Genomic DNA, 15,824 nt, shown 5'->3' on the forward strand with positions numbered 1-15,824 from the left:
CGGAATTAACTCCATGGCAACTGGTTTTTGATTGCTGCCATATTTATTTTTCAAAATAAATCATAAAATTAAAATATTTATGTACAATAGATTTCTTTTGAAAGGTGAATTCTCATCAAAATCTTTCACAGGTCCCAGGCCTTGGAATATTCACTTCAAGTTGTTATGCACATAGATGGGCCAGATTTCTCCCATACAGTAGGCCTCCTGGTTAGCTGCAATCTCTGGCCAATTTGCATAGCCAAATAAACCTGCTCCTCTAATCCTCTCTGGATCTTTGAAGAGCACACCTCCCCCTACCCGGTGCTACCCCTCGGTGGGCCCTTCCTCCTGCTCAAAAAGGATTGGCTGGTGGCAAGAACCTATCGGAAGACAGGAACTGGGAGTGGGGCGGGCCTTCATGACAAAGCAGAGATTGGGCGAGTGGAGTTCTGAAACCCAGATCAACAGTAACTGCGTGGAATTGACAGATTGTAATTACATCTCATTCTAATCCTTAACATTTATCTAAAAAGCGACGGGGGCGGGCAGGAGGGCGGGTCAGGAGCGAGCGTGCGCAGCCCCGAGATGGCCTTGTCTCTAATTAGAAGTTTTCTCCCTCTTGATCACCTAAAGTCAAATTCATTTACTCTGCTCGAATTGAGGGTTTAATTGGATTCTTGTTTTTCCTCCTCCTGTCTTCTCCCCCATCTCCTGAGCCTTCCAAAGGGCGTCTCTCCGGTCAGGAAGCAGGCCACGCTTCTCATTAGGAGAGGGAGCAAGCCTGGAATTGAGGACCCCGTTGAGATTGTCTACCAGCCAGTCTGTGTGCCAGCGTCCTCGTCCCGGGTCTCAGGTATTATGAAGGCCATGACGATCTAGGGCTTTGTGATGATGTCTCGTGAGCACCCAACGTGTCCAGGATCAACATGGGCTTCTGGGGCAATGCGCCACCCCACCCCTGCAGGCCCGCACAGCCTCGGCCATTCTTCCTTTCTGTTGTGGAACCCAGTGAGCTTAACATCTAGGCTCAGGGAGAAAAGTGGGGGTGGAGGGCAGCAATTAGAAGCCCAGCCTGCGACATCTGGAGATACCACAGAGTTACTACAACCACTCATTCTTTGGCTGGATAATGAGGTTTCTTCCCCCTTTTTTTTTTTTTTTTTTTTGTCGCCTCTCTCTCCCCTTGTCAATTACACCAACCACTGCTGCAGCTTCTCCTGAGGCTGCCTGTTTAGTGGCAGGAGGATGGAGAGGAAGCCGGGAGGCAGCTAGTCAGTCACCTGCTGCACAAGTTCTGTCTTCCAGGCCAGCCCCTCCGCTGGTGCTAGGAGAAAGGAGAGGGTCCGCCCTGCCCTGGCCAGAGATTTTAATTCAGAGTGAAAGAGCTGACGTGAAACTCAATTTAGCCACAGCTAGCCCTGCTATCACAGGCGACCCAGCCACTTTGAACCTCAGTCTCTTCACTACATCAAGGTTCAGGCTGCTATGAAGAATCAAGGAATGAAAGCAGATAGCAGGTAAAGGATTTGACAGTGTCTGGCACATGGCAAGAACCCACTACCTAGACGGAGCTCAGCAAGGCACCAGGCCCATAGTGTTGTTTTTAAGTGCTGTGAAGTCAGTTCTGACTCATAACGATACTGTATATATAGGGTGTCTGAGTTGCTGCTGATGGGTTTGAACAGCTGACCATGTGGTCCAGTGCTGATCCACACCAGGACTCCCTGGCCCATAGTAAGTGCTCAATAAATCATAATCACTGCTACCACCAAGTGACCTTGAGTAAGTTAGTTAAGCTCGCTGAGCTTCAGACTCCTCATCTGTAAAGTGGGGACGGTATTGTCCTCACCTGTCTCTTAGATGTTATTGTAAGAAGTGGCTGTGTTATCAGGAGATGACCTGAGAACAGTGGCAGGAAGTGAAGGCTCCCTCTTTGCTGACAATCATTCCAGTAACTGTCTGAGTCTGGGCGAGTCTAGTTACTTCTCTGGACATCAGTGATTTCATCTGTTAAGTAGATAAAAGATTTTTTTAATACAAAATAAAGATAAGACAGCCCTGTCGTGTTTACCTGACAGGGCTGTTGTGATAATTAAATGAGATGGTGTTTATAAAAAGCCTAGTGATCTGTAAGTGAGCTATAAGTGTTAAAATGCTAGCATCACTCCATTAAAAGGTAATTAGTTGGTAAATAAAAGGAAAGAACCAAGCATCTACCCCGCTTTTCCATACAGGCTATACTCCTGGTACCCAAACTGTCCATGAGTCGACATTTCTCTTTTAAGCACTACTCCAGCCAAATGGAGGAAGGGATGTTAGAATTAGAATCTCAACTTTGCAACCCCTGATGGATTAGTAGATCCAGGCATTGAGCATCAAGGACTGGAGACAGCTCCCAACTGGAGACAGCCAAGCTTCTGTGCCTCCTGAGGTTGGCTTGTTCAAAATGCCAAATGTGAATCTGATCAAGCCTCAAAATCTGTCCATTTATAGAAAATACAGAGAACAGAGGAATACGCTAAATAACACCATGAGGATGCAATCGGCAAAATCTACACTGTGGAAAACCACTGGACAAGCGTCTGGTTTCTTTAACAAATAAAAAGAAAAAATGTAAAGATAGCGAGATGGATAGGTGACTTGTATATTAAAAGACTTAGATATATCAACCATTCTTATTTGAATCCTGAATCAAGCAAACCATAAAATAAATAATATGAAAACATTCTTAGGGCAATTGAAAATGTAAACAGCCATGGATGTCTGATATTATTAAGGATTTATTGTAAATTTTCAATAGGAAAATGGTATGGTTATATGAAAAAACAACTATGAGAGAAGTATATTGAGATAAATATGGGTAGAATATATAATCTCTGGAGTTGCTTCAAAACAATACGAGAAGAATGAGTAGCTGTAGAAATAAAACAAGACCGGGCACATGCTGTTTCTCGTTGGAGCTGTAGTAGGTTCTGAGTTATCATGATAATATTTTCTCGACTTTTGATATGTCTGAAAATTTCCACAATAAAAAGCTAAAAGGAAAAATGGAGTTAGCCAAGAGGGAAAACCTTCTATCAGGTGTCCTGATGGGGTTTGTGATCCATCTTCCTGAGCCTGTTGGATCTTCCTTTGAGCTACTGATCAATGTGTTACTTTGGGGTGCCCAGAATCAGAGGTGTCCTAGGATGGTTGTTATTGTTAAGTACCATGGAGTCGGTTCTGACTCACAGTGACCCTGCACAGGGTTTCCGAGGCTGTAAATCTTTACGGGAGCAGAAAGCCTCCTGTTTCTCCCGTGAAATGGCTGGTAGTTTCAAACTGCCGACCTTGAGGTTAGCAGCCTGATTCATAAACACTATGGTATCAGAGTTCCTTCATACTAGGGTTGGTACCACCCAAAGCAGTAACTCATGGTATCACCCCCTGTGGGCAGAATGTCCTGGCCCTGCCCCACCCACATCCTAACTGGTGGGTGATGGGAGGGTCGAGTTGCCACACTACTTGTCGGTAAGATGGAGGGTCGGAGAAAAAGAGGAAGACCCCAATGAGATGGATCGGCCAGGTGGCAGCATTGATGGACTCAAGTGTGGCAGCGGTAGTGAGGTTGGCCCAGGATTGGACATTGTTTTGTTCTGTTGTGTATGGGGTCGCTATGAGTCGGTTCCCACTTGATGGCACCTGACAACAACAACAGCCTGTCAGTGCTTTCACAGCCTTCCCCATCTCTGCCTCCACCACCATGGACTCTGGGGTCACTTGGTGTCACCTCTCTGACAGTGTCCCCACTCCCATATCCCCGGTGGCACCACTGCCCTGAGCTGTAAGTCTCCAGGATCCTGTCAAGGATAGGGTTACAGTCATTTTACACTAACACCTTCAGTCTGTTTCTGATACCACTTGCTTCTGAGACAAGGCTGAATGGCTACTAGAGGAGGTGACCAAGAAGAGGGACGAGAGACAGAGACAGTCATGCTCACAACTGTTCTGGGACCATGAGAAGAGGGACTTGACTAAACCAGGAAGGTCTCCGTGCTGGGGGCGTCTTGGGTGCTAAATAGCCATACTGGAAACTTGAGTGGCAGGTAAAGAAATGTCCTTTCCTTGTGATACTACACAGTTCAACAGCGCCTCAGCACCCCCGGGAGACAGCCAAGAGCTTTTCTGTGATTTAATGCAGTGTGGCATTCTGTAAGCTTGAATAGCAGAGGAAGAAGATACAGCAGAAAGAGAAGGCAGCCTCTTAGGTAGCTTTGGCATAGAGTGTTCAGAGAACCTGAGTCCTTCAAGAGCCTCAACGAAAAAGGGGTACCATGGACCAGAGTTAGGGAAACACTGCATCAATACCTCTTCGTGTCACAATCCTCAGTGACATATAAAAGTCCATTTTCATTTTAACTTGACATTTTGCCACAAATGTTTTTTGGGAAAACTCTGTTCTAGTCTATTACACATAGCTGTGACAAAACAGTCCCATTGCAGACCTCCCTGCTAATGACGTGCCAACTCCCTGCTCCATGTAGCACACTGTGGCTCCCCCTTTGTCCCACCAGCTCATCTGGGGGAATGCCCTGGTGAGAAAGCTTAGAACCAGAACCCCTCCCATACACCTACCCCTCTGCAATGGGCTGACCTAGTTTCCAGCATCTCTGTGCACTTGAGGAGCAAGGCGCAGGAAACACTGGGGACTCACTGGAGTTTCTCCATCACAGATTTTAAAATGGAGTAATTATATCAAATGGGGGGAACTTCAGGAGTAGGTGCTAAGAGACCTTCCCCATTCCCCAGTCTGAAGCCACTGGAGTATTTTTGGACTCAAGGATTCAAGGTCTGTTGTGCTGACTCAGACTTGGTGCAAACTTTTAAAGCTTTGCCCTTGACGCTTGGTGTGGGGCGTGGGGACCTCTGTCCCTGCAGCCCAGGCACTGCAGAACGCACCTGGCAAAAGCCTCGCAGGTGTGGTACAATACAGAAGAGGCTTAGGAGCTTGGGGTTTTGAAGTCTGAAAACCCAGCTTTGCAGGACAAGATGTGACCTTCAGCAGGTTCCTTGAGTTCCCTGTGCCTCAGTTTCCTCACCTATATAATGGGAATGGCAGGAATGTCCACTGCCTAGGAATGTGGAAAAGAAGAACACATGAGGTCATCGATGTCAGCTCTTAACATAAAAGTGCTCAAGGAGTCCAGTCATCAAAATGATGGCAAGACTTGGCCTTTCACATTCCATTCTTTATCTCACTAGACTGTGAAATTGACCACACAGATAGTGTCCCTGTTTTCTCAATGAGGAAAAGGCTCTAAGAGAGAACATGGCCAAATGCATGGACGGGGTCAGACTTACCCACATCTGACTCCAACCCCGTTCTCTCTTTCTCCAGATGGCAAGTCCATCCATGAGTGGTCTAGCTCCGCAGTAGCCCTGGAGGGCAGAAGGCCCTGTGGCTGAGAGTCAGCCATTGGTTCTATTACTCCTCCCCTCACAGACCACTGTATAGATACATTTTTCCCAGGGAGTGCATGGCCAGGTAGGAGGAGTAGGCAGCAGCAGCCATGGCCTGCCAGGTTGTCAGAAAACAATGCCAGATAATGTCAACCTAAAGGAGTCAGAATGACTAATATGCATGCGTGTGTTAGAGAAAGGAAAATTCAGAGGAATATTTTCCTCCCAAAATAAAAGGTGCAGAGCCCACCTGAGGGCAGTGGGAGGACTGGTCATCCCTGCCCTTCAGGGTGCCTCTGGATGAGCTTCAGCTGGTGGGTGGAAGATCTGGTCTGGTCCCAAGAGGTGTAAGGCTGATTTAAGAGTGATGTAGCTGTTCCCCTGGCTCAGGGAGTGCTGGGGTCTTTCTGTCTGCCTAGGCTGTTCCTGTGGGCTGCCAGAGAATGAACAAATCAGTCTTAGAAGAAATACAACCAGAATGCTGAAGTGAGGTTGGTGAAACTTTGGCTCATTTAATTTGGACATGTGACCAAGAAAAGCCAATCACTAGAAGACAGCTTCGTACCTATAAAATGGAAGGTTAGCAAAAATGAGGGAAAGCCCCAATGACACGTGGACACAGCAATGGGCTCAAACACAGCAACGATCACAACGATGGCCCCGGACCAGACAACATTTTATTCTGTTATACGCAAGGTAGTTTGAAGGCACTTAACGACAACAGTATTCATATGTGGAATCCTGGTATGGTGCTGTAGGATAAGCACTGGACTGCTAACCACAAGGTTGGTGGTTCAAGCTCACCAACTGCTCCTTGGACATCCGTTGTTGTTGTTGTTGTTGTTATGTGCCGTCGAGTTTTCTCTGACCCATAGCGACCTTGTATAGGATTTCTGAGGAGTGGTTGGTGAGCTTGAACCGCCAACCTTACTGTTCAAACCAGCTCTGCAATCTAGTACATTAACCCTCATCGCCACACCAGGACTCCTGGAAACCTTATACAGGGTCACTATGAGTCAGAACTGACCCAATAGCCTTTAACAACAACCTACATAAGGTCGCCATGACAACTAACCACAACAACAGGCCATATTTACCCTGGAGATGGAAACACAAGGACTCTGCTCGCAGGTCTTCAAAACCTATTGGAGGGGTAAGGGGACGAGTCAGCTCCACAGGCATGTGGTCCATCTGGCCTGGGGACTTAGGTGATCCTGCATCCCACCTGACTCTTTCCATTGACACCACCACCACCACCATCCAGGCTTCAATTTTTCATACTCAAAAGGCAAGCACTGACTTCTGGCTTCCACTGGGTCATCTCTCCCCTGAGGCAGTGCTTTGAATACAGCTGCCCCATAAAGAAACAGGAAATGCCAGGGAAAGAAGGAAGGTTAATATTTCAAAAGGAAAAACCATCTGGCCACATAATTTTACATTTCTTCTTGGGATCAATTAATCTCCATCCCCCTTAAATCATGCATCCCATGAGGGCAGATCCACATCTGATTTGGCTCCTAGTGAAGCTCTGGTACCTTTGATAGTCTGGCACACAGAGAAGAAGGAAGAGCAGGTGAATGAAGAGGTGGCCATCCACCTTCCTGGGTTCTCCAGGTGAGTTGAGAAAGGTCCCCTATTGTTGTTGAGAACCATCAAGTTGCTCTGGTAGCATAGTGGTTACAAATCAGGCTGTGAACCTCAGGGTCAGCAGTTCGAAACTACCAGCAGCTCCGTGGGAGAAAGATGAGGCTTTCTGCTCCCATAAAGATTTACAGCCTTGGAAACCCTGTACAGGGTTGCTATGAGTTGAAATCGACTCCACAGCACATTACAACAATAACAACCATCAAGTTGATTTTGACACACAGCGACCCCATGTGGCAGAGTAGAGTTGCCCATAAGATTTTCCAGGCTGGAATCTTTCCTGGAAGGAGCCCTGGTGGCACAAAGAGCTAAGCACTTGACTGCTAACCAAAAAGCAATTCAAACTCACCCAAGGCTTCACAGGATAAAGACCCGACAATTTGTTTCCATAAAGATTGTTGTCATTGAGTGCCATCAAGTTGTTTCCGACTCATAGCAACCCTGTATGGAGTTTTCAAGGAGAGTTTGATGGGTTTGAACTGCCAACTTTGCGGTTAGCATTCCAGTGCTTATCCTATAGCACCACAGCATAAAGATTATAAAAAACCCTATAGTATAAGGCAGTTCTACTGTGTCCCATGGGGTCACTATGAGTGTGAAGTGGCTCAGTGATGCCTAACAACAACAGTCTTTACAGAAGCAGATCACCAGACAGTTCTCACATGGGAGCCACCCGGTGGGGTCAGTTAGCAGACAAGCACTGAATTGCTGCACCACCAGGGCCCCTGGAGTCATAGAAATTGGTCATCACATTTAGTCATTAGATTATGTAATGGGTTGTCACACAGCAAAAGCAACTGGCACTGAGATGAAGTCATTTGGTTGCGATGTCACAGCAGAGCTGGGATGCAAACCCAGCCTTTCTGGCCATACAGTCTGTCTCTTACCCACGAAAGCATCAGTATTTACAAAGTACGTTTATTTCCATTTCAATCCCCTCTGAGTTCGTGAACAAATCAGGGCAGAAGCTCAGAAACATCTGGAAGCTACCTAAGGTCATGCAGCTCAGCAGAGCTGGAGGACACCATCCAACCCACTCCTGATTCCCCCTCGTACCTATCACACCATGATGGTGCGGACAGCAAGAGCCTAGGGCACCAGTTTGTGAACTGGGCTGCTTCTTCCATGCCCCTGCTGGCAGTGCCTACAATCCTCCTTGTGTTTCATAAAGGCCTGATCTTCTCCCTCCCACTGCACGATTCTCAGACAGAACAGGTGGCTCCCTCAGCCAGGGAGCTCTGCCTGCTGAACTGACCATGCCTGGCCCCTGGCCCTCCCGCACCTCCCAGTAGGAGCTGTCGGTTGTCTTGGATACAGTAGGTGATGGTAAAGACTGGCAGCTGAGGGCACAGCAAAACTGGGCAGGCTGTGGACATGGAGAAATGACTTCCATACCCCTCAGCCTGGAGAAGAGAGGAGGATACAGCTGGAGATCCTCAAGAGGAAGAGGCTAGGAGCAGGAAGCGAGGCAAGTCAACTGCCCAAGTTCTCTGGGTCCAATTACAAGGCTGGGTGAGGAGTGGATGCTGTGTACCCTACCTGAAATCCCATAACATAGAAATGGCCACTGGGTGATCCAGCTGAGACCCTGAACTAGCTGAACACCCACAGGTCCAGTACCTAGAGATGAGAACTACTTTCAGAAGAAGGCTTTGCAGCATGGCGGATTGCTGTTATGATCTTGGTTTGTTGTTGTGTTGTGAAGTACTGTGGAGTTGGTTCCAACTATGAGTTGTCATAGTGAACCTGTATAGAGTTTCTGAGGAATAGGTGTTGGGTTTGAACTACTGACCTTGAGGTTAGCAGTCCTATGCTTATCCTACAGTGCCACACCAGGACTCCTTATGGTCTTGTAATTCCCACTAAATGACTGGGTGAGACTATGCAAATAAGGTACTTGTGACCCACCAATGAGATTCATCAGTTTTCTAACAATGCAAATAAAGTGTATGGCATGATTGACTATAAGGTATAAGGAATCCTAGCAGAAGAATTGGTCAGTTTTGTCATCCCACTAGGCTTAAGCAGAGATGTAAAGCAAGGGCCATTACCACCAAGATGAAGACACAGGAACAGCCAGTGCCTTCTTTGGACCCAGAGTTGTAGTGCTGAGAAGTTCCTAGACCCAGGAAACAGAGAGAGTTGTAACACCAGCCACACACCAAGTTTCTAGTTCTGTTGCCGCTGTTTCTTTGATGTCTCATTGTGTGGCTGGTGTTACAACTCTCTCTGTTTCCTGGGTCTAGGAACTTCCCAACTCATAGGTGGTTACACCAAATGAGAGAGCTGAGCACCTTCGTGTGGAAGCTTACTGGCAGAGTGGAGTGTCCCTGGGTACCAACTGGCAGAACTACAGAGCTTTGTAATACTGGCCCAAGTAGGGCAGAGGCCAGGACAAGGAGTCTAAGAGGCTTAAAAGCTTATGGACAAGGCTGAGAAGAAGCTCTCCTGTCTGACAAACTGTATCCCGAGTCTTTGCTGATGGTGAATTCTAACTTGAAGAGTACTCCTGGTGTGGCACTGTAGGATAAACACTAGACCACAAAGTCAGTTTGAACCACAAAGTCTGGGAAACCCTATACAGGGTCACCATGATTCAGAACGGACGCAACAGCACTTAACAACAGCTTCCCTAAGAAACCCCAGAATCATGAGTATTCTCTGTGAGTTCTGTGTGGCAGTTACAGCATTTTATTGAACCCAACAGAGGAGTAGAGTGTACCATGGGAGGGGTAGCTGGAACAGGAATTGCTAAATTCCGTCTCATAAGTATCAGCCTTGGATTGATGCTGATGGTGATTCGCTCTCCCTTGTGAAGGTAGGACTGCTCCAACCACGACATTTTTAGATGTAATGAAACTTCTCTTGATTTCAACCAAAAAATAACAAGGGAAGGGAAAGTCTTGACGTCATTCACACATGGATTCAAATCTTAGCTCTTCTTCCAACTATATGTGTGACTTTGGGCAGGTTGCTTCACCTCTCTGAGCCTCATCTACCACCTGGAAGATGGGAATAATTAATAATAATGAAAGTATCTCTGAGTCCTGGTGTGTTGTTATCGGATAAGCACTGGGCTGCTAACTGCAAGGTTGGCGATTCAAACCCACCCGTCATTCCATGGAAACCCTCTACAGACTCACTATGAGTTAGAACCCAACAGCATTTAACAACAGCAACAACAATCAGGTGTCTCATGGGGTGTTGTGGGGCTTCAATGAGGCAATGCTATGAGGGCACCTTATAAACCAGACATCTGTGTGGATGGAGGTGATGAAGGGACACCCTCATTACCTCCATCCAGACACCTGGTTGTCCCTCTGGCTATTCCAGCCACAGTGCTACACATAAGATGTGAATGAATCTGCATCCACACCACCCCCTCAGAGCTCAGAGGACACTCTAGAAACCATGAGCTCAAATCATCTGACTCTACCGAGTGGGGAACAAAGGCCCAGACAGAAGGGCTGAGCCTAGGTTCCAGTGGTCAGTGAGCTCACAGATGGCTTGATCTGGGTCTCACAACTTGCAGCCTCAGGTTCTTTCCAGTTCACTCTGCAAAGCTCCTGCTCCCTCATCCCATACCCTCAGAGAAACCCCTCTCCATTATGACCTAGCACTGGGTGGAGGTGAGTCAGCTAAATTCCTCCCTGCTCATTTATTGGTTAATATGTCACCTCCCTGGTGAAGTGATATTGATGAATAATGTTAGGCCTCCCCAAGGGGATGCCTATAGAGTATCTGGGTTAAAAGGAATTTAAAATCCTGGGGCAGGTCCTGTGGGAGATATGGAAGATTAAAAAGGCCTTTTGGCCCCTTCAATCACGCCACATCTGCCCTTGTTCTGATTGGCTTTGCAAGAACTCAGAAAGGAACTCCCTCATGCTTACCCCAGTTATCAAAAGAAGATTAAATTGTTCATGTTCTAGACGTAATCCCAAATTCATCCTCTTGTTATCAGGGCTTAGAGGATCCCTTTTAATTCACAGAGTATTCCCTCCTACGGAGTGCTCTGCATGACTCTAGCCCTTCAATCTTAGCAACCTCCTCCTCCAGGAATCCACTCCAGCATGTGCACACCGTGAAGAAGAGTCAAGGGGGTCAGTCTAGTGCAGAGTCCCTCTTTGGAACTGTCCTGAGACTGTCTCCTTCCTGAGGTAATCTGTCACTTCTTGTGCCAGAGGAAGAACCAAGTTGTTATTAGTTCATCTGCTCTTTCCCAGGACCCCACAGATCAGCTCAGGCCCACAGGATACCCAAATCAGCACCCAAACTCCAAGCCATTGATGGGTCAGGGAGGCCAGTAGACCCAGTGAAGTCAGAGAGGGAACCAAGCCCAAACTTCCATAAAAATGTCATCTTTGGGCCCAGCAGGCAGCCAGGGAATAGGCCCTTCATTCCTGTTTCTGAACCCCACCATGAACCTCAGTCTCCTCTTCTGTAAAGGGGAAACTATACCTCCCTCTCAGTGCTGCTCAAAGGTGAAATGAAATAGTGCTTTAGCCAAAGACGGCTCAGAGATGAGTGAAGGCCCCCACCTTTACTCCCTTGGGCCTGAAGATCACCTTGAACCTGCCCCTTTGAGGGTAAACACCTGTTACTACTTCCCTACATACCAGTGCCTACCTGGGTTGGTTTCTTCATTGTGGTTTTATTCTTTTGATAAGAAATACATGCACATGGTATACAATTCCAAAAGCATAAAACCAGTTGCTGTTGAGTTAATTCCAACTCATGATGATTCCATGTATATGAGAGCAGAGCTGTGTTCCAGAAGGTCTTCCATTACTGATTTTTTTGAAGCAAATCATGAAGCCTTTCTTCTCTAGTGTCTCTGAGTGGACTTGAACCACCACACTTTCAGTTACCATTCAAGAGCATTAATCTTTTGTACCACTCATGAACTCCTAAAAAGGACTATGGCCCTCAACCACCCTTCAGATCTGCAAAGGAACTCACTCACCTTCATGGTCCAATTTTCAGCCAAGCCGTAGATGGGTATGTATATATGGGAGATGATAACACTGGTAAGGTGTGCTCACCATGGAATGGTCAGTCATTCAAAACCAAGAGTGCAACATTTACCTAAGGACAAAGTTAAGAAGGGATGGGAAGGTGGGTGGGATAGAAATAGGGATCATTGTTGTTGCAAGGAGGGGATTGCAATCACTGAGATGAAACAAAGTGTATAATTTGTTGAACGCACAAGTGATGATCTTGTCTGTAAACCTTGAATCAATTCACAATAAAAAGTTTAAAAATTTTTAAAAGACATGTACAGAGAAAAGTAAGTCCCCTTTTCCTCTGTTCACCAGTCACCTAGCTCCCTCCACCAGAGACAATCGCCTCTTGTAATCTTTGGTGAATCCTTCCAGGTTTGTCCACACCTTCATAAGCATGCGCGCGCACACGCATTTTTGCAGTCTGTTTTCTTTTCCATGAGGAGCAGCCTGCTGGACACATTGTTCTGAACCTTGCTTTGTGTGCCCAGCAGTAGATCTTGGTGATCTTTCCACATCAAAATGTCGAGAATTACTCCTGTCTTTTGAGTAGCTGCACAGTTCTGCCATTGCCTGGACATGCCATCATTTATTTGCCAGATGGACTCTGGGGTGGTTTCTCAAGCTACCCCAACAGTCCTGAAATCAATCATTTTGTTGTTGAGAGGATACATTCCAAGAAGCTGAATGTCTAGGTCAAAAATATATGTATTTATAATTTTGACAGATAGTTCCAAACTGCTTGAGAATATCTATTTTCCACATCAATATCAACTCAATATTTTTAAAATCTTGCTGATTTGATGGATAAAAATGATCTCTCTGCCTCATTTCTCTTTGCATTTCTCTTACTGTGGGAGAGAATGAACAACTTGACATAGGCCTAAGGGCCATTTTGTATTTTCTTTTCTGCAAAATATCCATTCCTATCTTTGCCCATCTATTTTACTGGGTTGTTCTTCTCTTTCTTATTGGTTTGTAGGAGCTCTTTATATATTAAGGAATTTAGCCTTTGTCTGTAATGAGCTTCAAGGTATCTCATTTTATCATTACATTGTTTATAGCCTTTATGTTCTTGTAGCATTTTTTTATGCCATCAAATTTATTAATCTATATTTCCAGGTTGTATGTCACACTTAGGAACCCTTTGAGTTTTTAAACCTTGACCTATGTTGGTCCCATGCTAATCTGACCTCACCTTCCCTCCCAGTTCTGACCCCTGGTTAATGTTAGTACTTTTTATCTGTACCCTTCTTCTCTGAAGAGCTCTACCTGGCTTCAGTTCGACATCCCCACAGTTTGGTAGCTCTCTGGCTTCTGTGTCTGGCCAGCTTCTCTGCTTCCTGCTGATTCTCCAGTTTCTGTGCTTGACTAACTTCTTTCCAGTCAATTCCAATCCTCTGGCCCTGACTCAACACCCTAGCCCTTTCCAGGTGAAGCAATATCTTCCCAGATGAAGCAATATCATTGCTGCCTCTCTAAACTTCATCTCCTACCTCTCTCCTGTGAATCACACTGCCCCAGCCACTCCAAGCCTCCGTGTTCCTTCTAGAATCCAACCATACAGAGGTTAACCCAACCTGATCTTAAGCTGTAATACCCCAGTCCTGGTTGGCATGATAGGGGTCCATGGATGGTTTGGTGGACAAATGTAGGAAGAATGAGCAAAGAGGGGGTTAGGGAGGAATCTACCCAAATCATCAGCTAGCAAACCCTAACATGGCTTCCTCCTTCACAGCAACTTAGTGGAATTTCTATCTTTATTAATCAAATAACAAATTTAATTAATTACCTTAAATTGCTCTAATTGAATCGAGAATGAGTGCATGGACAAAATCCCAGGGAGTAATGAACCCAGGCATTTCCAGCATCTGGAGCTGAAATGATCTTTAATTTCAATTTGGGAGCAAAAATAATGTAACTGCAGTCAAACGCTCCCCTCCCAGCCTCCTGCCTGAGAGTTACGCTGCCACCAGCAGCACCCACTGGCTTAGCAACCTGTTCTCCCTCCTCAACAAGAACGTTCTTTCTGACTCAACTTACCCCAGCCAAGAAATGGATGCAAACCCTACCTGCAGGTGTTCTCTAGAGTCCACCAGTTACTTGAGGAGTGTACAGTAACAGACCTTTTGCCTGAATCCTAAGCATTAGGCACGTCCTGCCTCTGTGTCTGTCTTTACGCTGTTCCTTTTGCCACAATTGTCTTCCTCTGCCATTTTCCAGTGGTTGTATCCCTGCCTTCAAGGCCAACTCCAAGGTCCCTTTCAAAGGAAAGCTGCCCCACCCTCCAGTGAAAGGAGTAGGGGACCAAGATGTTCCCCCCAGTTTGTAGTCCATCTCCAGGGGGTAGCCAGAACTAACATTTGTTTATGGGGTGGGGGTTGTTGACATGCATTTCTTGGATATTAATGATGAGGAGATAGAGGCTCAGAGAAGTGAAGTGTTTTGCTCAAGATCACACAGCGAGGAAATAGTTCATGCCTGATCCTAAACCTGTCACAGCTGCCTCTGGTCCCACTATGGAGTCAATAGTAAAAGTCATGTCCCAAGGGTCCCACTTCAAGGCCCTCCTCCCCATCTTTCTCTGTCCCAAGCCACCAGATCACATCCCACCTTGAGGACCACTACCTCGCTTCCTCAGCCCAAGTTCCAGGCAAGTTCCTGCCCATCCTTATCTGCACCTGGGACAAACAGACTCTTGGGTTTTTGTCTGCAAAAGACTTTAGCAATATGATGCTCGAAGCAGCTCACCCATCCTGTTCTGTGGATGCTCCAATTGTTCCTGGGTGTTTCCTGATGACTTTAGAGTGTCCTTGGAATAACCCGTGAGCATTGAGTGATGAGACCACAGAAACTAGACCCTAGTGCCAAGTCATTGCTTCCATTGAGTGCTATTGGGTCAATTTGGACTCAAAGCAATCCTACAGGACATAATAGAACTGTCTATAGGGCTTTGACGCTGTGGGTTAATGCATTAAACTGCAAAACCAGTTTGAACCACAAGGTCAGTTGGTTCAAGCTCACCTCAGAAACCCTATACAGGGTCGCTATTGGTCGGAACCAACTTGATAGCACTTAACAACAACAACATAGGGCTTCTTAAGGGAATAATGTGGTTCTGTAGGAGAAACACTGAACTACTAGCCACAAGGTCTGTGGTTTGAGTCCACCAGCTGCTACTCAGGAGAAAGGTGAGACTTTCTGCTCTGCAAAGATGTACAACCTCAGAAATCCTGTGCAGAGTTGCCATGCCTTACAAATAAAACATAGAATTTGTTAGACTATAATCTTTACAGGAAGATATCTCCAAGTCTTTTCTCCCATGGAGCTGCTGGTGGGTTCAAACTACCAACCATTCCGTTAGCAGCCAAACACTTAACCAGTGTGCAACCATGTTGCCAGGCAGATAGGGATTTAACTCCTGCTTCCACCATTTTGCCAAACTTGTGACATTGACAAACTCTCTGTGCCTGTTTCCCCATTTGTAAAATGGAAGACGATGACACACTTGTTGTTGGATTGTTGTATTAGAAATAACACAGTACACTCCCCAGCAGGACACACAATAAGTGGTCCACAACCAGTAACCAGTATTACCCACTCATCATTCTCTTATTCCTAGGGAAGTATATCACCAAGTTTCCCACCAGAGACTCCCCCAACTTCTTCCTTCATCTCCAGCGTGGTTGGGAAACCTGTTTTCCTCATAACAGCTCATGAGATAAATACTGTTCTTCCTATTTTACAAATAAGGAAGCA

Source organism: Chrysochloris asiatica, unplaced genomic scaffold (genome assembly GCF_000296735.1).
Source record: "Chrysochloris asiatica unplaced genomic scaffold, ChrAsi1.0 scaffold00075, whole genome shotgun sequence".
Lineage (NCBI taxonomy): Eukaryota > Metazoa > Chordata > Mammalia > Afrosoricida > Chrysochloridae > Chrysochloris > Chrysochloris asiatica.